This window comes from Scyliorhinus canicula, chromosome 12 (assembly GCF_902713615.1).
Source record: "Scyliorhinus canicula chromosome 12, sScyCan1.1, whole genome shotgun sequence".
NCBI lineage: Eukaryota > Metazoa > Chordata > Chondrichthyes > Carcharhiniformes > Scyliorhinidae > Scyliorhinus > Scyliorhinus canicula.
Window position 1 is genome coordinate 164,576,884 of NC_052157.1, and position 23,633 is coordinate 164,600,516.

At 45.5% G+C, this 23,633-nt stretch overlaps 1 long non-coding RNA gene across 1 annotated transcript; it reads right to left on the bottom strand.

Moving 5' to 3' along the window:
- Positions 1–230: 230 nt before the first annotated feature.
- Positions 231–22,520, bottom strand: LOC119975198. The gene is made up of 3 exons (XR_005462677.1): positions 22,380–22,520; positions 16,950–17,005; positions 231–536 (listed from the first exon to the last, which is right to left on the bottom strand). It is a non-coding gene; the product is annotated as an uncharacterized LOC119975198 (long non-coding RNA).
- Positions 22,521–23,633: the final 1,113 nt, after the last annotated feature.

Below are 23,633 nucleotides of genomic sequence, written 5' to 3' on the forward strand. Positions count from 1 at the left end.
GAATGTAAAAGCAGCAGTGAAAATCACCAAAGGAATCAACAAAACAAAAGCAAATCTAGCACAGCTGTATACAAGACAATCCACAAGTGGAGAAATACATGGATTGAAGACACGGAAAGTGGCATTCCAAAGACTGATGTCACGTTGCACCCAAACTACTCTTCCATTAGCAAAGAAACTCCTGAAGCCAGAATTAGTAAAAGGCGTGACTGAAAAAAATCAAGACGAAAGAGCAGAAAGCCCAATTTTATTTTGACACCCTGCTGAACTATTGCTAGAGTTGAACATTGGAGTGCCCGTCAGGGTACAAACCTTCAATTCTCTCAACAGGAGTCAGCCCATGTGGCAACTTGAGACATTCATAGAGCAGTTGTCACCTCAATAATATGCGGTGGAAGTGAACGACCAAATGTACCGGCTCAACCACAGGTTTATCTGGACAACTGGAGAAGGTGTTCCTCGTTTGCAAGCGGCTGCTCAGGAAGATGGGATCTCATCAGCTGCACAGACCATCAATCCTGAAGGGCCACCTGTCCCTAAAAACGGAAATGGAATAACAGCAAGTTACCGTGGCAACAAGTGGCACAGGAACAACAATCTTCTGAGAAGTTACAACCCAGTACCATTACGAGACCTGCACAACTTAATGGCTATGTATGGATCGCATGTGCAGTGACTGATGAGAATAACAATTTGTTAATCATAGAATCCCCACAGTGCAAAAGGAAGCCATTTGGCCCATCAAGTCTGCATTGACCCTCTGAAAGAGCACCCTACATAGGCCCACTCCCCCGCCTTATCCCATAACTCCACCTAACCTTTAGACACTAAGGGGCAATTTAGCATGGCCAATCCACCTAATCTGCATATTTTTGGATTGTGGGTGGAATCCGGAGCACCTGGAAGAATCCCAAGCAGACACGGGGAGAACGTACAAACTCCACACAGGTAGTCATGCAAGGCCAGAATTGAACCCGGGTCCCTGGTGCTGAGAGACAGCAGTGCTAGCCACAGTGCAACCATGCCGCATGAGAACAATTGTAGGTCACTAGTGTAACTCATGGTTAGCGCATGTAAATTTGTTTTGTTCATTATGAAAAGACTGGCAGGGCTATAGTCATAGGGGATTCAATTGTAAGGGGAGTAGACAGGCGTTTCTGTGGTCGAAAACGAGACTCCCGAATGGTATGTTGCCTCCCGGCTGCTCGGGTCAGGGATGTCTCAGATCGGCTGCAGGACATACTGAAGGGGGAGGGTGAACAGTCAGTTGTCGTGGTGCATATAGGCACCAACGATATAGGTAGAAAAAGGGATGAGGTCCTACAATCCCGTACCAGCCTCCCCAGACAGGCGCCGGTATGTGGCGACTAGGGGCTTTTCACAGTAACTTCATTGAAGCCTACTCGTGACAATAAGCGATTTTCATTTCACAATCAGAATTTAGGGAGTTAGGAAATAAGTTAAAAAGTAGGACCTCAAAGGTAGTAATCTCAGGATTGCTACCAGTGCCACGGGACAGTCAGAGTAGAAATTCAAGAATAGTCAGAATGAATCCGTGGCTAGAGAGATAGTGCAGGAGGGAGGGGTTCAGATTTTTGGGACATTGGAACCAGTTCTGGGGGCGGTGGGACCATTACAAACTGGATGGTCTACACCTGGGCAGGACTGGAACCAATGTCCTAGGGGGTGCTTTTGCTAACACTGTTGGGGAGGTTTTAAACTAATGTGGCAGGGGATGGGAACCAGATTAGGAAGTTAGAGGTCATAAAGAAGCAGCAACTAACGCCAGTAAGGTACGAGACAATAAACTCAATGTGATTAAGGGGAAGAGTAGACAGGGAAGAGTTGATGAACGCAAAGGGATGGTGGTCTGAGGCGCATTTGTTTTAATGCGAGAAGTGTAGCAGGTAAGGCAGATGAACTTAGGGCTTGGATCAGTACCTGGGAATATGATGTTATTGGTATTACTGAGACTTGGTTGAGGGAAGGGCAGGATTGGCAACTGAATATCCCAGGGTATAGATGCTTCAGGAGGGATAGAGAGGGAGGTAGAAGGGGGGGAGGAGTTGCATTACTCGTCAGAGATGATATCACAGCTGTGATTAAGGAGGGCACGATGGAGGATTCGAGCACTGAGGCAATATGGGTGGAGCTAAGAAATAGGAAGGGTGCAGTAACATTGTTGGGACTTTACTACAGGCCTCCCAAAAGCGAGCATGAAGTAGAGGTACAAATATGCAGACAGATTATAGAAAAATGTCGGAGCAATAGGTTGGTCGTGATGGGAGATTTTAACTTCCCCAACATTGAATGGGATTTGTGTAGTGTTGGAGGTGTAGATGGAACAGAGTTTGTAAGGAGCATCCAGGAGTTTTTTAAAGCAGCATGTAAATAGTCCAACTCGGGAAGGGGCCATACTGGACCTGGTATTGGGGAATGATCCCGGCCAGGTGATTGATGTTTCAGTCGGTGATTACTTTGGGAATAGCGATCACAATTCCGTAAATTTTAGAATACTCATGGACAAGGACAAGAGTGGTCCGAAAGGAAGAGTGCTAAATTGGGGAAAGGCCGAGTATAACAAAATTCGGCAGGAGCTAGGGAATGTGGATTGGGAGCAGCTGTTTAAGGGTAAATCCACATTTGAAATGTGGGAGTCTTTTAAGGAAAGGTTGATTAGAGTGCAGGACAGACATGTCTCTGTGAAAATGAGAGATAGAAATGGCAAGATTAGGGAACCATGGATGACGGGTGAAATTGTGAGACTAGCTAAGATGAAAAAGGAAGCATTCATAAGATCGAGGCAACTCAAAACTGATGAAGCTTTGGAGGAATATCGGGAAAGTAGGACAAATCTCAAACGTGCAATAAAGAGGGCTAAAAGGGGTCATGAAATATCTTTGGCTAACAGGGTTAAGGAAAATCCCAAAGCATTTTATTTGTATATAAGGAGCAAGAGGGTAACTAGAGAAAGGATTGGCCCACTCAAAGACAAAAGAGGGAATTTATGCGTGGACTCAGAGGAAATGGGTGAGATTCTTAATGAGTACTTTGCATCGGTATTCACAAAGGAGAGGGACAAGACGGATGTTGAGGCTAGGGATGGATGTTTAAATACTCTAGGTCAAGTTGTCATACGGAAGGGGGAAATTTTGGGTATTCTAAAAGACATAAAGGTGGACAAGTCCCCAGGACCGGATGGGATCTATCCCAGGTTACTGAGGGAAGCGAGGTTCGAAATAGCTGGGGCCTTAACAGATATCTTTGCAGCATCCTTGAGCACGGGTGAGGTCCCGGAGGACTGGAGAATTGCTAGTGTTGTCCCTTTGTTTAAGAAGGGTAGCAGGGAAAATCCAGGGAATTATAGACCTGTGAGCTTGACGTCAGTGGTAGGCAAACTGTTGGAGAAGATACTGAGGGATAGGATCTATTCACATCGGGAAGAAAATAGACTTATCAGTGATAGGCAGCATGGTTTTGTACAGGGAAGGTCATGTCTTACAAACCTAATAGAATTCTTTGAGGAAGTGACAAAGTTAATTGATGAGGGAAGGGCTGTAGATGTCATATACATGGACTTTAGTGAGGCGTTTGATAAGGTTTCCCATGGCAGGTTGATGGAAAAAGTGAAGTTGTATGGGGTTCAGGGTGTACTAGCTAGATGGATAAAAAACTGGCTGGGTAACAGGAGACAGAGAGTAGTGGTGGAAGGGAGTGTCTCAAAATGGAGAAGGGTGACTAGTGGTGTTCCATAGGGATCCGTGCTCGGACCACTGTTGTTTGTGATCTACATAAATTACCTGGAGGAAGGTATAGATGGTCTGATTAGCAAGTTTGCAGATGATACTAAGATTGGTGGAGTTGCAGATAGCGAGGAGGACTGTCAGAGAATACAACAAAATATAGATAGATTGCAGAGTTGGGCAGAGAAATGGCAGATGGTGTTCAATCCAGGCAAATGCGAGGTGATGCATTTTGGAAGATCAAATTCAAGAGCGGACTATATGGTCAATGGAAGGTTCCTGGGGAAAATTGATGTACAGAGAGATCTGGGAGTTCAGGTCCATTGTACCCTGAAGGTGGCAACGCAGGTTGATGGAGTGGTCAAGAAGGCATACAGCATGCTTGCCTTCATCGGACAGGGTATTGAGTACAAGAGTCGGCAGGTAATGTTACAGTTGTATAGGACTTTGGTTAGGCCACATTTGGAATACTGCGTGCAGTTCTGGTTGCCACATTACCAGAAGGATGTGGATACTTTGGAGAGGGTGCAGAGGAGGTTCACCAGGATGTTGCCTGGTATGGAGGGTGCTAGCTATGAAGAAAGGTTGAGTAGATTAGGATTGTTTTCGTTGGAAAGACGGAGGTTTAGGGGGGACCTGATTGAGGTCTACAAAATTATGAGAGGTATGGACAGGGTGGATAGCAACAAGCTTTTTCCAAGAGTGGGGGTGTCAGTTACAAGGGGTCACGATTTCAAGGTGAGAGGGGGAAAGTTTAAGGGAGATGTGCGTGGAAAGGTTTTTACGCAGAGGGTGGTGGGTGCCTGGAACCCTTTACCAGCGGAGGTGGTAGAGGCGGGCACGATAGCATCATTTAAGATGCATCTGGACAGATATATGAACGGGGGGGGGGAAACAGAGGGAAGTAGATCCTTGGAAAATAGGCGACAGGTTTAGATAAAGGATCTGGATCGGCACAGGCTGGGAGGGCCGAAGGGCCTGTTCCTGTGCTGTAATTTTCTTTATTCTTTGTTCTATTTGGATTTTGAATTGCAATCATTACTACATGCCGTAGTCATGTGACCTCTGTCATGAGGCATGGGCTTGGTGACAGCCGTGTAGCACTCAGCTCAATAAAAACATTACACTAGAAACAATATAGTCTTTGAAGTCGTAACATCACCTCCCCAAAAGGAAATGAAAAGGACAAATCGTCAGGAACAGAAACAAAAAAGAGAACAAGACATGCTGTCTTGAACTTACTGTGTAGTGATTATTGGGCGCTCTACCAGTCACCAAGGTCAGGAAGTAGACTGAAACTCAATGAAAGGTGGGGTTCCCAGGTATCTGCTGCTGTTGTAGTGGTTGTGGGTTTGGAAGGTGCTGTCAAAGGAACCTGGACGAGTTGATGCAGTGCATCTTGTAGATGGTGCACACGGCTGCTACTGTGCGTCGGTGGTGGAGGGAGTGAATGTTTGTGGAAGGGGGAGCAATCAAGCAGCTGCATTGTCCTGGGTGGTGTCAAGCTTCTTGAGTGTTGTTGGAGCTGCACTCAGTCAGGCAAGTGGAGAGTATTCCATTGCACTCCTGACTTGTGCCTTATAGATGGTGGACAGGCTTTGGTGGGTCAGGAGAGAAGTTACTCACCGTAGAATCCCTAGCCTTTGACCTGCTCTGGTAGCCACAGTATTAATATGGCTGGGTCCAGTTCAGTTTTTGATCAATGGTAACCCCCAGGATGTTGATTGTGGGGGATTCAGTGATGGTCATGCCATTTAATGTCAAGGAGCGATGGTTGGAACTGATGAGACTGGAGGGGATGTCTGTGTGGTCACCTATTTGTGATAATCACCGGTTCGCTCTGGGGCAGGGGGGCGGGGGGGGGGGGGGGGGTGCTTTAGGAGGTGGCAGCGGGCAGGGATTGAGAGATTTGGGGATCTCTTCATTGAGGAGGGTTTCCAGAGCCTGGAGGAGCTAGAGGTGGAATTTGGGTTACCGGGTGGGAACGGTTTCCGGTACCTGCAGGTACGGAATTTTGTCCGGAGGCAGGTCCCGAACTTCCCACGCCTCCCTCTAAGAGGACTACAGGATAAGGTGATGTCTAAAACAGAGGTTTGGGAGGGGAGGGTCTCGGAAATATATAAGTGATGGAGTGGGAAGGCGTCCCAATCGGGGAGGTGAAGAGGAAGTGGGAGGAAGAGTTGGAAGGGGAGTTGGAAGTCGGGCTGTGGGAGAAGGCCCTGAGGAGAGTCAATGCATCCTCGTTGTGTGCCAGGCTCAGCCTGATCCAGTTCAAGGTGGTCACATGACTGTGGACCGGATGAGGAGGTTTTTTTGAGGAGGTAGAGGACAGGGGAAGTCCGGCGAATCATGTACATATGTTTTGGGCTTGTCTGAAGCTGAGGGGATTTTGGCAGGGATTCTCAGATGTCATGTCAGAGGTCCTGGAAGGGAGGGTGACTCCGAGTCCAGAGGTGGCAATATTTGGAGTGTCAGAAGATCCGGGAGGCCAGGGGGGGGGGGGGGGGGGGGGAAGAGAGGCCGATGTTTTGGCCTTTGCCTCCCTGGTGGCCCGGAGACTATTTTGCTGGGATGGAGGGATTCGGAGCCTCCAAAGTCGGGGTAATGTGTCAGTGACATGGCAGAGTTTCTTAGGCTAGAGAAGATTATGTTCGCTTTAAGGGGTTCATTACAGGGGTTCGCTTGGAGGTGGCAACCGTTCATCGACTTCTTTAAGGAAAACTGACCGTCAGTAGGAGAGGAGGGGGGTGGCAGAGGAGGCATGGAAGTGAAGAATAAGGGCAGGGAATCTGATATATGGGTAGCTAGGAAGTTTGGTATATTATTGTGGGATTTTTGGGTGTGTTGGACTGCTCTGTTGTTTAGAATGTTAAAATTATAAATGCCTCAATAAAATATTTTCTAAAAAAAGAGCGATGGTTGGATTCTCTCTTGTTGGAGATGGTCATTGCCTGGCACTTGCGTGGTGCAAATGTAACTTGCCATTTGTTAGCCCAAGCATGGCTATCGTCCAGGTCTTGCTGCATTTTGACATGGACTGCTTCACTATCTGAGGAGTTGCGAATGGTGCAGAATATTGTGCAGTCACCCGCAAACATCCCCACTATTGTCAGGGCCCATAGCTTTTGCAGTATCCAGTGACTTCAGCCATTTCTTGATATCATACTGCAAAAGGGGCAGCACGGTAGCATGGTGGTTAGCATAAATGCTTCACAGCTCCAGGGTCCCAGGTTCGATTCCCGGCTGGGTCACTGTCTGTGTGGAGTCTGCACGTCCTCCCCGTGTGTGCGTGGGTTTCCTCCGGGTGCTCCGATTTCCTCCCACAGTCCAAAGATGTGCACGTTAGGTGGATTGGCCATGATAAATTGCCCGTAGTGTCCAAAATAGGTGAGGTGGGGTTACTGGGTTACGGTGGAGGTGTGGGGTTAAGTGGGGTGCTATTTCCAAGAGCCGGTGCAGACTCGCTGGGCCAAATGGCCTCCTTCAGCACTGTAAATTCTATGATTCTATGAAGCCTATCCCATTTAGCACAGTGGTAGTGCCACACAACAGGATGGAGGGTATCCTCAATATTAAGAAGGGACTTTGTCTTCCCAAGAGCTGTGCAGTGGTCACTTCTACCGATACTGTCATGGACAGATGCAACTGCAGCAGGCAGATTGGTGAGGATAAGGTCAAGTGTGTTTTTCCTTCTTGTTTGTTCCCTCACCATCCACTCCAGCAACGATATCCTTTAGGGCAGCACGGTAGCACATTGGTTAACACTGTTGCTTCACAGCGCCAGGGTTTCAGGTTCGATTCCCGACTTGGGTCACTGACTGTGCAGAGTCTGCACGTTTTCCGTGCCTGTGTGGGTTTCCTCTGGGTGCTTCGGTTTCCTTCCACAAGTCCTCAGGATTCACCTGAGGAAGGAGCAGTGCTCCGAAAGTTAGTGTTTGAAACAAACCTGTTGGACTTTAACCTGGTGTTGTAGGACTTCCTAAAAGTCCTGAAAGACGTGCTGTTAGGTAATTTGGACATTCTGAATTATACCTCAGTGTACCCGAACAGGTGCTGGAACGTGGCGACTAGGGGCTTTTCACAGCAACTTCATTGCAGTGTTAATGTAGGCCTACTTGTGACAATCAGATTATTATTTTATTAGGACTTGGCCAGCTCAGTCTGTGGTGGTATTACTGAGTCACTCTTGGTGATGGACATTGAAATCGCCCACCCAGAGTATATTCTGTGCCCTTGCCACCCTCAGTGCTCCTTCCAAGCTGATGGTGGCCGGTACGTGGTAATCAGCAGCAGGTTTACTTGCCCATGTTTAACCTGAAGCCATGACACTTCATGGGGTCCAGAGCTGATGTTGAGGACACCCAGGGCAACTCCCTCCCGACTGTGTACCACTGTGCCGCCCGCCACCTCTGCTGGGTCTCTCCTGCCAGTGAGACAGGACATACCCAGGAATGGTGAAAGTGGTGACTGGGACATTGTCTGTAAGATATGATTCTGAGAGTATGACTGTGTCAGATTGTTGCTTGATGAGTCTGTGAGACAGCTCTCCCAACTTTGGTTTAAGCTCCCAGATGTTTGTGAGGAGGGTTTTGCAGGGGTTATGGGGAGAAGGCAGGAGAATGGGGATGAGAAAAATATCAGTCATGATTGAATGGTGAGCAGACTCAACGGGCCGAGTGGCCAAATTCTGCTCCAATGCTTATGGTCTTATGACATGGCTAAGCCTGCCGTTGCAGTTTTTGATGCCCAAGGTGATGTGGTCCGGCCAGTTTCATTCCTTTTTTGTGTTTTCGTTTCTTGCTCAGCCATTTCAGAGGGCAGTTAAAAGTCAACACATTGCTGTGGATCTGGAGTCAAAGGTAGGCCAGACCAGGTAAGGACGGCAGATTTCCTTCCCTCATGGACGTTAGTAAACCAGCCTGATACGAGACTCCTGAAACAAGCGCTCTACCCAGAACTTCGACATGGCAAACGAGCCTCAGGATGGCAGAGAGAACGCATCAAGGAAGCTTCAAAGCTTCCTTGAAAAAGTGCAACACCGCTCAAAGTGACGAAAAAGCATCTGGGAAGGAGATGAACACCTAGAGTTTCATGACCAAGAGTAAAGAACAAAGAACAAAAGAGCAAAGAAAAGTACAGCACAGGAACAGGCTCTTCGGCCCTCCAAGTCCATGCCGACCATGCTGCCAGTCTAAACTAAAATCTTACACACTTCCTGGGTCCGTATCCCTCTATTCCCATCCTCTTCATGTATTTGTCAAGATGCCTCTTAAATGTCACTATCGTCCCTGCTTCCACCACCTCCTCCGGCAGCGAGTTCCAGGCACCCACTACCTTCTGTGTAAAAGAACTTGCCTCGTACATCTCCTCTAAACCTTGCCCCTCACACCTTAAACCTATGCCCCCTAGTAACTGACCCCTCTACCCTGGGGAAAAGCCTCTGACTATCCACTCTGTCTATGCCCCTCATAATTTTGTAGACCTCTATCAGGTCGCCCCTCAACCACCGTCATTCCAGTGAGAACAAATCGAGTTTATTCAACTGGTCCTCATAGCTAATGCCCTCCATACCAGGCAACATCCTGGTAAATCTCTTCTCTAAAGCCTCCACATCCTTCTGGTAGTGTGGCGACCAGAATTGAACACTATACTCCAAGTGTGGCCTAACTAAGGTTCTATACAGCTGCAACATGACTTACCAATTCTTATACTCAATGCCGTATGCCTGCTTGACTACCTTCTCCACCTGTGTTGCCCCTTTCAGTGACCTGTGGACTTAGATCTCTCTGGCTTTCAATACTCTTGAGGGTTCTACCATTCACTGTATATTCCCTACCTGCATTAGACCTTCCAAAATGCATTACCTCACATTTGTCCGGATTAAACTCCATCTGCCATCTCTCCGCTCAAGTCTCCAAACAATCTAAATCCTGCTGTATCCTCTGACAGTCCTCACCGCTATCCGCAATTTCACCTACCTTTGTGTCGTCTGCAAACTTATTAATCAGACCAGTTACATTTTCCTCCAAACCATTTATATATGGTTTGATATTTATAATATCAGGGGCCTCACGGTAGCATGGTGGTTAGCATCAATGTTTCACAGCTCCAGGGTCCCAGGTTCGATTCCCGGCTGGGTCACTGTCTGTGTGGAGTCTGCACGTCCTCCCCGTGTGCGCGTGGGTTTCCTCCGGGTGCTCCGGTTTCCTCCCACAGTCCAAAGATGTGCGGGTTAGGTGGATTGGCCATGCTAAATTGCCCTTAGTGCAAGGATAATGGGGGGATTGTTGGGTTACGGGTATACAGGTTACGTGGGTTTAAGTGGGATGATCATTGTTCGGCACAACATCGAGGGCCGAAGGGCCTGTTCTGTGCTGTACTGTTCTATGTTCTATGTTCTATATACTACGAACAGCAAAGGTCCCAACACTGATCCCTGCAGAACACCACTAGTCACAGCCCTCCAATTAGAAAAGCACCCTTCCATTGCTACTCTCTGTCTTCCATGACCTAGCCAGTTCTGTATCCACCTTGCCAGTTCACCCCTGATCCCGTGTGACTTCACCTTTTGTACCAGTCAACCATGAGGGACCTTGTCAAAGGCTTTACTGAAGTCCATATAGACAACATTCACTGCCCTACCTGCATCAATCATCTTTGTGACCTCTTCAAAAAACTCTATTAAGTTAGTGAGACACGACCTCCCCTTCACAAAACCATGCTGCCTCTCACTAATACGTCCATTTGCTTCCAAATGGGAGTGGATCCTGTCTCAAAGAATTCTCTCCAGTAATTTCCCTACCACGGACATAAGGCTCACCGGCCTGTAATTCCCTGGATTATGTTTGCTACCCCTCTTAAACAAAGGAACAACATTGGCTATTCTCCAGTCTTCTGGGACGTCACTTGAAGACATTGAGGATCCAAAGATTTCTGTCAAGGCCTCAACAATTTCCTCTCTAGCCTCCTTCAGTATTCTGGGGTAGATCCCATCCGGCCCTGGGGACTTATCTACCTTTATATTTTTCAAGACGCCCAACACCTCGTCTTTTTGGATCTCAATGTGACCCAGGCTATCTACACACCCTTCTCCAGTTCAAACTTGGACATGATAAATATACTCGAGATGGTCAAGGACAGTGGTGGGAAGTTGTGTGTGGAGGCTGAGGAGATAAGCGAGATACTAAATGAATACTTTTCGTCAGTATTCACTCAGGAAAAAGATAATATTGTGGAGGAGAATGCTGAGACCCAGGCTATTAGAATAGATGGCATTGAGGTGCGTAGGGAAGAAGTGTTGGCAATTCTGGACAAAGTGAAAATAGATAAGTCCCCGGGGCCTGATGGGATTTATCCTAGGATTCTCTGGGAAGCCAGGGAAGAGATTGCTGAGCCTTTGGCTTTGATTTTTAGGTCATCATTGGCTACAGGAATAGTGCCAGAGGACTGGAGGATAGCAAATGTGGTCCTTTTGTTCAAGAAGGGGAGTAGAGATAACCCCGGTAACTATAGGCCGGTGAGCCTAACGTCTGTTGGAGAGGATTATAAAAGATACGATTTATAATCATTTAGATAGGAATAATATGATTAGGGATAGTCAGCATGGTTTTGTGAAGGGTAGGTCATGCCTCACAAACCTTATCGAGTTCTTTGAGAAGGTGACTGAACAGGTAGACGAGGGTAGAGCAGTTGATGTGGTGTATATGGATTTCAGTAAAGCGTTTGATAAGGTTCCCCACGGTCGGCTATTGTAGAAAATACGGAGGCTGGGGATTGAGGGTGATTTAGAGATGTGGATCAGAAATTGGCTAGTTGAAAGAAGACAGAGAGTGGTAGTTGATGGGAAATGTTCAGAATGGAGTTCAGTTACGAGTGGCGTACCACAAGGATCTGTTCTGGGGCCGTTGCTGTTTGTTATTTTTATAAATGACCTAGAGGAGGGCGCAGAAGGATGGGTGAGTAAATTTGCAGACAACACTAAAGTCGGTGGAGTTGTAGACAGTGCGGAAGGATGTTGCAGGTTACAGAGGGACATAGATAAGCTGCAGAGCTGGGCTGAGAGGTGGCAAATGGAGTTTAATGTGGAGAAGTGTGAGGTGTTTCACTTTGGAAAGAATAACAGGAATGTGGAATATTTGGCTAATGGTAAAATTCTTGGTAGTGTGGATGAGCAGAGGGATCTCGGTGTCCTTGTACATAGATCCCTGAAAGTTGCCACCCAGGTTGATAGGGTTGTGAAGAAGGCCTATGGTGTGTTGGCCTTTATTGGTAGAGGGATTGAGTTCCGGAGCCATGAGGTCATGTTGCAGTTGTACAAAACTCTAGTACGGCCGCATTTGGAGTATTGCGTACAGTTCTGGTCGCCTCATTATAGGAAGGACGTGGAAGCTTTGGAACGGGTGCAGAGGAGATTTACCAGGATGTTGCCTGGTATGGAGGGAAAATCTTATGAGGAAAGGCTGATGGACTTGAGGTTGTTTTCGTTAGAGAGAAGAAGGTTAAGAGGTGACTTAATAGAGGCATACAAAATGATCAGAGGGTTAGATAGGGTGGACAGCGAGAGCCTTCTCCCGCGGATGGCGGTGGCTAGCACGAGGGGACATAGCCTTAAATTGAGGGGTAATAGATATAGGACAGAGGTCAGAGGTGGGTTTTTTACGCAGAGTGGTGAGGCCGTGGAATGCCCTACCTGCAACAGTAGTGAACTCGCCAACATTGAGGGCATTTAAAAGTTTATTGGATAAGCATATGGATGATAAGGGCATAGTGTAGGTTAGATGGCCTTTAGTTTTTTTCCATGTCGGTGCAACATCGAGGGCCGAAGGGCCTGTACTGCGCTGTATCGTTCTATGTTCTATGAAATAAGTGTGACTGCTTTTGACATCAAGGCCGCATTTGACTGAGTGTGGTATCAAAGAGCCCTAGCAAAACTGGAGTCGATGGGGTGAGGGGAGCTCTCCTCTGGTTGGTGTCATACCTTGTACAAAGTAAAATGCTTGCTGCTGTAGGAGGTAAATCATCTCAGTTACAAGACCTCACTATGGGAGGTCCTCCAGGTAGCATCCTAGGCCCAACCATCTTCAGCTGCTTCATCAAGGACCTTCCTTCCATCATAAAGGCAGAAGTGGGGATGTTCACTGATGATTGCACAATATTCAGCATCATTTGCTATTTCTGAGATACTGAAGCAGTCCATGTGCAAATATAACAAAATAGGGACAATATTCAGGCTTGCGCTCATAAGTAACATTTGTGCCACACAAGTGCCAGGCAATGACCATCTACAAAAATTGAGAATCTAACCACTGGCCCTTGACATTCAACTGCATTACCTCCACTGAATCCTTGACTATCAACATCCTGGAGGGTTACCATTGACCAGAAACTGAATTGCAGTAGCTACATAAATATCACGGCTACAAGAGCAGATTAAAAGGCTAGGAATCCTGTCCTCCATCTACTAGGTACAATAATAATAATCAGGAGTGTGAGGGAATACTCGCCTAGATGAGTGCAGCTCCAACAACACTCAAGAAGCTCGACATCATCCAGGAAAATGCAGCCCCACTTGATTGGCACCCATCCACAACCATTCACTCCCTCCACTACATACATACTGTGGCAGTATTATGTACCATCTACAACGTACACTGTGGGAAAACAAGGCTCCTTAGATACCACCTTCCAAACCCACAAACGTTGCCACCAAAAAGAGCAAGGGCAGCAGATGGAAGGAGTCACCACCTCCTGGAAGTTGCCTTCTCAGCCATTCAGCATCCTGACTTGGAAATATGTTGCTGTGTCAAAGTCCAAGAACAACCTCCCTAACAGCACAATGGGTGTACCTACACTACATGGACTGCAGCGGTTCAAGCAAGCAACTCACCACCACCGTCAAGGGCAATTAAGGATGGGCAATAAATGCTGGCCTGGCCTGTGACGTCCACATCCCATGAAAGAAAAAAAACCCAATGGGGAGCATCTACCAGATGAGCTGTGCTGAGGATTGTCGTCATTGTTGTTGGCAGCTCAGCTTGTTCGGCTCTGAACCTGGTCAGCTGAGGTGTGTAAGGGTCATTCCAGTTTCGCCCCTTATTTCCCCTTTCTTTCATTTTCCAGTTATCATTTTTTATCCATGGCTGATTAATGGACATGTATCTTTACGTCAAGCAGCAGAGAGAATGAAGAAATGAGAAGTTACTGGAGCTCAGTTTGACCCCTGGCAGCACAGGGAAAGGTCCTACTCTCTCTCCTCCATGCTTTCTCCAGAAAAGTTGGGCGCGCTGCATTCCTGGAGCTGCAGAGAAATTGGATGAATTAATCTACAGGAAAACCATGACAGGCTGCAAACAAAACTAAGAACCTTCTCTCTCTCTCTCTCCCCGGATCGACTGAGTGCTGTATTTCTGAAACTGCAGCAACGTGAATGAATCTACAATAAAAACCTTGAACTGAAAGCAAGGTTTGAAGAGGAGGAAGGTGTTAAAAAACACCATCTGCAACAAAGACTCTTTTTCTTTTTATTCATGACTTTTTACCCCTCTATTCCCCTCTGTGTATCTGTCTAGTCTGCAAGGGTGGGGGCAAGTTAACGTGGGGAATTAGGAATTAGTTAATAATTAACAAGTTGTATTTGCTGCATATGCCCTATAGTTCTTATTAATAAAAAGTAATTGCATTTACATTTATAAACCTGGTGACTGTAATTATTAAGCAGCCAAGTGCCAAAGACTTGGGGTATTTTTCCAAGGATTATTGGTAAATTCACTTATGTTGTGACTCCGGGTCAAGTGGGACTGGAATTGACCGTTCACTAGCCAAAGGCATCAGAACAAGTGTCAGATGTCAAAGCAATGACACCATCTTCCTCTCAGAAAGTACATGTTGTAAAGAAATCTGGAGAAAAGAACATTCTGGAGGCGAAAGTTCCCTGTTTAAATTTAGTATTGACTATTTCTTAAGAGGAATCGCTATTCAAAAAATGTATTTAACTTGCAGCAGGGAGAGTGTACTTTGCTCTTTTGAGCAGTGAACAATGCATTACAGTATAAAACACCATTCTACTTACTCATTAACAGAAAAATAAATAATTGGTTAACAATTTCCTCATCTCATTAGTTATTCATTAATGCATCTTCCAGAATATGTGTATGGAGCATGTGAGAGATTCTGATTTTTAAAATGTATTCAGGGATACGGCAGTTGCTGGCATTTATTGTAGTTGATGCCAGCCAGCCACGTTGGTCTGAGTTAGGAATCACACAGAGGCCATACCAGATGAGAACAGCAGATTTCCTTCCTCAAAAGGATGATAGTCATTCGACAGGTTTTGATGGCAATTAGTATTTTCACGGTCACCCTTACTCACAATAGCTTTGTTTTATTCCAGACTTATTCAATGGACTGAATTTAAATTTCCCAGCTACTGGTTGGGATATGAATTTACATCTTGAATCAATAGTCCAGGTCTGGAATAGTAATATAACCACTGCAGTCCCTATCTGTATATATATATATTAGATTTAATTTAAATAACCCTGAGTTATGAAATTACATAATTAGATTTGGACAATAAGATAAACTCCTAATAAGGGACTTGCAATACCAATATTATTGATACGAGAGAATCTCTAATTTCTGACAGAATGAAGAATGGATGGAGATTTTAAGTATGTTTACATACAAAAACATATTAGTGGTTTGAACCACATTAAAATGAACTGAATAGATATTTAAAAAGAAACAAAAACATGGAGATAAAAGGATAGAGAAATTGAATGGAGTGAATTAGAGCAGGTAGCTCCATGTGAAAAGTCAGCACCAGTATAATGGGTTTACTGTACTTCAATTTCCATAACTCATCTGGAGCTGCATTTCAGCACCGATTTTACAAATTTTGTCAACTGGGAAAAATATCATCTCATAAAATGTTGTTAATTACTCTGAGAGGAGATCCCACATGGCCTGCTTTAACAAGTGAAGTGTTCTGTTTGTTACATACCAGTCCCGTACCAGCCTCCCCGAACAGGCCCCGGAATGTGGCGACTAAGGGCTTTTCACAGTAACTTCATTGAAGCCTGCTTATGACAATAAGCGATTTTCATTTTTCATTCATTTTTCATAATTTTTTCACTGGTCACTGTGCTTAGAATACTAGGTTACTGATAACTATTTCAGAAGCTAAACCATACATTTTGTACCTAGTTGAATAAACTAGGATTGCTTTGACTGAAAAGACACGAGGCTGAGGGGAGACCTAATAAAGGTCTACAAAATTATGAGAGGTATAGACAGGGTGGACAGTCAGAGGCTTTTTACAAGGGTGGGAGTGTCACTTACAAGGGGGCACACATTCAAGGTGAGAGGGGGAAAGTTTAAGGGAGATCATCTCAGTTCTAGGACATCATTGCAGGAGTTCCTCAGGGTAGTGTCCTCGGCCCAATTATCTTCAGCCGCTTCATCAATGACCTCCCTTCCATCATAAGATCAGAAATGGGGATGCTTGAGGATGACTACACAATGTTCAGTACCATTCGTGACTCCTGAGATAATGAAATACAGCAAGACCTGGACAATATCCAGGCTTGGGTTGACAAGTGGCAAGTTACATTCGTGCCACACAAGTGGCAGGCAATGGTCATCTCCTACAAAAAAGAGGATCTAACCATCGCCCCATGACATTCAATTACATTATCATCACTAAATCCCCCACAATCAACATTCTGGGAGTTACCATTGATCAGAAATTGCTGGCCTAACCAGCGACGCCCACGTCCCATAAATGAACAAAAGAAACACTATATGCCCTCTAGCTAAAACAACCACTATGCCAGAAGCAGCTCCTCTCTTCACCATTCAAGGTAGCTAAGGATTGGCAATAAAAATATGGCCTCACCAGCATCACCCACATCCCAAAAACAACTTATTTTAAATTACAGTCTGGGATGCAAAAAGAAAAATGTAGATGCATTCTCACATAACTGTTGCACTTCATCAGTATGACATTCGGTCAGGGACATACAAGCAGAAAGATGTCTGTAAATAGCAGACAGTTATGGGCCTAACAACCTGTGATTGTATACTGCAAGTCATTCTGTGGCAGGCCTCCATCAGATAAGCAGCAAGGGCTGGTGCCACAGGATGTTTAAGAGTGAAGAGAGAAATATATTTTTATTGTTTACACATTGAGAACATTAAGATACTTACGGTAAATGCTGCTTTCAGTGAGTATTGTACGCTTGGATATCTTATTGCTTTATAATCTGTAAGATGGTGGGTGAGTAAATATTCTGCTGTGGAATTCAGGCAACAACATTAAGTACAATTTAAATAGCGTAGTTTGTTCAGAGGAGTCTTGTTACATTTAACTCTTATATTGAACCTTCTGATAAAGGAAACAAAAGGTTTTCTTTTTAAAAAGAAGTTGCCACTGACATTGGTCCCAAGGACATATTTAGCACAAATTTCCCAAACCCAGCATACATCGGTGCAATCTGAAAACAAACTGCTTATTCATGATGACAAGGCGTTCATGGCACTGCATGAGATGCTGTTCTCCCTGTTGATTCAGCACTGCCTTAAACTTTAACCCACTAAACAGACTCCAGAACCAGTTGGAGGATTTTGCAGTTAATAGCTTGTTCTTATGTTTAAAATATGGATTTGTTGTTTATTGAAATAGGAGACATTTTAGGATGGAGGGGATGTCGGTGTTAACACCGTTGTGTGAGAACCAAGGGTTTAAACCGGGGGAGATGGATAGTACGTACAGGGGGTGGGATTGGTGAAGGCGAGGGATTTGTATCTGGAAGAGAGCTGCGGTAAGCATAGAGCTCCCGAATTGAGGTGAATTTAAGTATTTACAAGTATGGGACTTTGCATGGAAGGTGTGGAAAGAGTTTCATAGGCTGCTGAAATGTGCCCTTTTGGAACGGTTGCTGCTTCCGGACGTGAAAGGAGAGTGTAGGATTGGGGACATTAATGGGTGGCTGGGAGAGCAGGGGGGTAAGCAAATGGTGAGGATCAAAGAGAAATGGGAGGAGTGGGGGGAGGGAGGATAGGTTGGGGAGTATAGTGAGGCACTACATGGGTGAATTCGACCCCCTCGTATGCGAGGATGAGTTTGATACAGTTTAAGGTGGTGCACAGGGTGCACACGACTCGGGCGAGGATGAGTGGGTACTTCCAGGGAGTGGCAGACAAGTGCGAGAAGTGTGGGAGAGGACCAGCAACCCATGTGCATATGTTCTGGAGGTGTGAGAAGTTAGAGAGATACTGGGCAGGAATGTTCAGGACGCTAGCAAAGATTGTGGGGGTTGAGGTCAGGCCAGACCCTATAGTTGCGATTTTTGGGATATCGGAAAAGTCGGAGCTTATGGAGGGGAGGAAGGCCGACGTCGTGGCCTTCGCCACACTGGTTGCCTGGCGAAGAATTTTGCTGAAATAGCGGCGACCACGCCGCCGGGGGTGGTTGCTTGGCTAGGGGATCTATACGACTTCCTCTGTTGGTGAAAATAAGTGAGGGGTTCAGCGGAGGGCTTTGAGGCACCATGAGGATTGTTTATGACCATGTTTGAGTTGTTCGTTGGGTAGGGGGGGTTGAAAAAGGGGGGGAAAAATACAGACTATAAAACTGAGTGTTGGGGACTGTGTTCCCCAGATTATTTAAGTTTTGTATTTTTTTTTGAATAGGTTTGGAATAAAATCCATTTTTAAAAATGGAGCTGGGTTCACTTCTGGCCTTGGGTGATTGTGTGGGGTTTGCACTTTTGCCAAATGTCTGCATGGGTTTCCTCTGGGTGCTCCGGTTTCCTTCCACGGTCCAAAGATATGCAGGTTAGGTCCGGTTGTGGGGTTACAGGATAGGGCAGGGGAGTGGGCTGAGGTAAGGTGCTTTTTCAGAGGGTCAGTGCAGATGCGATGGGCCAAGTGGCTTCTTTCTGCATGGTAGAAATTCTATGGTTCTTATGGCTGGAAAGATGGTGCAGGAGGGAGGGCTTTAGCTGGAATATAGGAGCCAGCTCCAGGGGAGATGAAACTGTAGAGGCTGGACAGGTTCCCAAAGAAAGCTGGGGCAAGAGGATTTGCTAATGCTGTTGGGGAAGATTTAAAGGGAACCAGGAGATAATATTAGAGAAGAATACCAAGGTGCTCAGAATATCGGAGACAGAGAGCACTAGAGTAGAAAATAGTGGGTTATTAGCTGGGCTCAAAATAAGCAGAAAGTAATAAAGTCTAAACTAGGGTTACTGTGTGTATATGTGAATGTGCAGCATGTGGTAAATAAATTGGTGATTTACAGGCACAGATTGCCATGTGGAAACATATTGTGGCAATAACAGAGACTTGGCACAAAGCGGACCAGGCCTGGATATTAAATATTTCTGGATACACGGTGGTCAGGGGAGATAGGAAAAAGAGGGGAGGGTTGGTAGTATTAAGGAGAACATTGCAGTGCTGGAGAGGATGTGCCACGAGTTCAAAGACAGAATATGGATTTGGATGGAGCCAAAGAACAAGAAAGTTAAATTACAATGATCGGTATAGTCTACAGGCTGCCAACTAGATATTAAATTACAATGATCGGTATAGTCTACAGGCTGCCAACTAGATATTAAATTACAATGATCGGTATAGTCTACAGGCTGCCAACTAGTGGGAAAGATAATAAATTTGCAAAGGAATTACAGAAAGGGGCAAGAATTATAGTTATAATGGGGGACTTGAATTATCCAAATATAGACTGGAATAGTCGTAGTGTCAAGGGCAGAGAGGGGCAAGAGTTCCTAAAAGTGTGTTCAGAAGAGTTTTCTATGACAGCTAGATCTGGTTCTTGGGAATGAGATGGGCTCAGTGGATCAAGTGTCAGCAAGGGATCATTTAGGGGACAGTGATTGTTACCTGGGGGAAAGCCAACTTCAATGGGGTAAAAATGGGTCTGTCCCAGATAAAGTAGAATCGAAGGTTGGCAGGCATGGCTTTAATGAATGATTGGCTACCTTTAAAGAAGATATTGTTCGGGAAGTCAAGCTATATTCCCAGAAAAGGCAAACAAATCCAGAGCTCCCTGAATGACATAACAGTTAGAGAGTAAAGTATACTGATGGCCAATGTCAGGTGGATAATACAAGAACCTGGCTGAATATGCTGCAGCACGTTCCGAGGGGAATTGAAAAAGCAAATGAGAAAGAAAAGTATGAAAAGAGACTGGCAGCTAACATAGAAGGGAATCAAATAGTTTACTATAAATAGTAAAAGGGTGGTAAAGGAAGGAGTGGGGTCATTTAGAGGCCAAAAAGGAGATTGTTACATATGGCTTAAGTGAATTCTTCACATCTGACTTTACCGAGGAGGATACTGCACAGCTCATGGTGAAAGAGGTGGTAGTTCAGACACTTGAAGGGTTTAAAATTGATGTGGATTTGGTATTGGGTAGGCTGTCTGTACTTGAAAGTTAATAAAACACCAGGATTAGATGAGACACATCAAACTTTACTGAGGGGATCGAGTGGAAATTGTGGCACTGGGCACAATTTTCCAGTCTTCTTTGGGACTCTGGGTGGTGTCAAAGGACAGCAGAATTCCAAACGTTGCATCATTGTTCAAAGAAGATTGTAAAGATAAGCTCAAAAACTAAAGGTCAGAAAGTTTAACCTGAACAGTGGGGAAAATCCTAGAAATGATAATTTGGAACAAATTTATAGTCACTTGGGCAAATGTGGGTGAATTAAGGAAAGCCAGCATGGATTAAGGGCAAAACTAAATTGCAGTTTTGTGATGCGATGAGAGGATTGCTGAGGGTAATGCTCATCATGTGGTGTACATGGATTTCCAAATGGTATTTGATGCAGTGCCACACAACAGAGCAAAGGAAGAGTTTGTGGAATAAAAGGTACAGTAGTACCATGGATAGTGATATAAAGCTGTGAATATAATGGTTAATAGGTGTATTTTAAACTGGTGGAAGGCAGGAGTCAGTGTGAGTACCCCTGTTCTTCCTGATACATGTAAATGACCCAGACCTTGGTGTACAGGACATCATTTGTGGATGATGTGAAACTTGGAAGCTCTGAACTATCAGGAGGGTAGTGTAGAACTTGAAACAGTCAATTTGATGGAATAGACAAACAGGCAGCAGATTAAATTTAATGCAGAGAAGTGCAAAGTAATTGAATTTGGTAGGAAGAACACAGACAGCACAAAATAAAGGATGCTTTTCTAAAGGGGTTGCAGAAGGACAGGCAATAGATTTGCATATTGAAGGTGGTAGGACAGGTTGAGAGTGTGGCTAATACAGCACACAACATCCTAGGCTTTATTAAAAGGGTATGAAGCAAGCAGGATGTGGCAAGGAGGCTACGTTAAACTTACACACAACACTGGTTTGGCATTAACTGGAGTATTGCGTCCAGTTCACGGTTCCACACCTTAGGAAGTATGGGAAGGCATTCAATAAAGTGCTAAAAAGTGCTGATGAGAATGGTTCTAGGGATGAGGAACTTAATTATGTAGACAAACTGGAGAAGTTGGAACTATTTTCCTTAAAGATAACATTGAGAGATTTGATAGAGGCATTCAAAATCATGAGGGGTCTGGACAGTATAAATAGTGAGATAAACTGTGCCCATTGGTAGAAGGATCAAGGGCCAGAGGGCACAGAATTAAGATAATTGGCAAAAGAAGAAATAGCATTATAAGGAAAAACATTTTCACTGTGGCTGGTTAGGATGTGGAATGAGAGTGTGGTGAGGCAAGCTCAATTGAAGCATTCATGAGGAAACTGCATCATCTAAAAAAAAATAGAAATTGAAGGCTACAGGGGAAGGCAGGTTAGGATAAGTGCTCTGAATTCTTATTCGGAGACCAGCACAAACACGACATGCTGAATGGACGCCTTGTGCTGTAACCATTGTGATTTTCTGGAGAGTCACTTTTTCAACAAAAAAAAACAATGTGCAGAAAATAAATAGGTGATGATGATACGGCAGCTTCTTTTGGTCATAGTTTCATCTGAGAACAAAACATTTCACAAATATACAGAGCTGCAATAAAGAGCAGGGTGGCGTCACCATACATTCCAGAATGGAGAGAACACATTTCCATTCCAGTTCTCCTGGTTTCTGCATGTTCAACATGGCAACTATAATTAACATAAAAGTACTGGAAATACACAGAATTTTCTATGTTCACTTCAGATTTCCTGTAAACAGGATTTTGTTTTTGTGACAAGTGACTGACCGTGTTGTGCCTCATAAACCTTCAGTCACATTGCATTGATAGTCTGTCAGAATTACACAGCAATCAAGATCGATCATCCATGGCAACCATACCACATTCCAAACAATGAAGGGAGCGTTCTTGTTGTTTTATGTGGTTTGACTTGAATGCCAGTTAGGTTAAATCAGAATCTAGACCAAGACCAATATTTAAAATCCCTTTAAATCAACAAGTGTCTCGTTCCTAGAACTTAACTTTTATACAATCAAGTCTACATATTCCTGTAACATATTAGAAGAATTTTAGAGGAAGTTTATGGATAAATAATGTCTAGAAATGATTGGGCAAATTTAAAAGTGGCTGAAGAAACTCTAGAGCCTTCACAACAAAATTATTTTAGTTCCAAATATGGACATAAACCTTTGTACGCAGCTGTCTCAGATCCACTTTAGTGAAATAACCACATCCTTCTGGTCCTGGGCCTCTATCAGACCAGATTCCCCATCTCTCTCTCACCCCAATTGTGTTCCACTTGCTCCCCTCCAGCATCTGCGGGTCTTGCTCAATTTCTATCCGCCCCCCCCCCCCCCCCCCACCGGCAATAAATCACACAATCCCTCTTTATCACCTCTATTGTACCTGCCTCCGCCACACACATCTCACTGCCTGAAAACATTTTTGCTCAAATCACTTCTGCCAGTCATCTGAAATCTGCACTCCCTCATTCCCAACCAATTCACAAATTGAACAATTTCTCCATCTACTGATCATTCCCCATCCCTCACAAATTGCCCCTTTCAGACCCCCTCCTGCCCCCCCTAAGGGACCAGCCCCACTGTCCACCCTCTTGGTCCCACACTAACCATTCACACCTCCGCTCTCTCCCTCCCTCCGTCCCCCTCCCTCAGTTTTTCCCTCCCCCTCCCTCAGCTTCTCCCTCCCTCCCTCAGCTTCTCGCACCCTCCCTCCCTCAGTTTCTCCCTCCCTCCTTCCCTCAGTTTCTCCCTCCCTCCTTCCCTCAGTTTCTCCCTCCCTCCTTCAGCATCTCCCTCCCCCCTCAGCTTCTCCCTCCCTCAGTTTCTCCATTTCTCCCTCCCTCAGTTTCGCCCTCCCTCCCTCAGCTTCTCGCACCCTCCCTCCCTCAGTTTCTCCCTCCCTCCCTCCGGTTCGCACTCCCTCAGCTTCTCGCACCCTCCCTCCCTGCCTCAGTTTCTCCCTCCCTTCCTCAGTTTCTCCATTTCTCCCTCCTTTCAGCTTCTCGCACCCTCCCTCCGTTTCTCCCTCCCTCAGTTTCTCCCTCCCTCCCTCAATTTCTCCCTCCCTCCCTCAGTTTCTCCCTCCCTCCCTCAGTTTCTCCCTCAGTTTCTCCGTTTCTCCCTCCCTCAGTTTCTCCGTTTCTCCCTCCCTCAGTTTCTCCGTTTCTCCCTCCCTCAGTTTCTCCCTCCCTCAGTTTCTCCCTCCCTCCCTCCGTTTCGCCCTCCCTCCCTCCGTTTCTTCCCCTCCCTCCCTCAGTTATCCTCCCCCCTCAGTTTCTCCCTCCCTCAGTTTCTCCGTTTCTCCCTCCCTCAGTTTCTCCGTTTCTCCCTCCCTCAGTTTCTCCCTCCCTCCCTCAGCTTCTCGCACCCTCCCTCCCTGCCTCAGTTTCTCCCTCCCTTCCTCAGTTTCTCCCTCCCT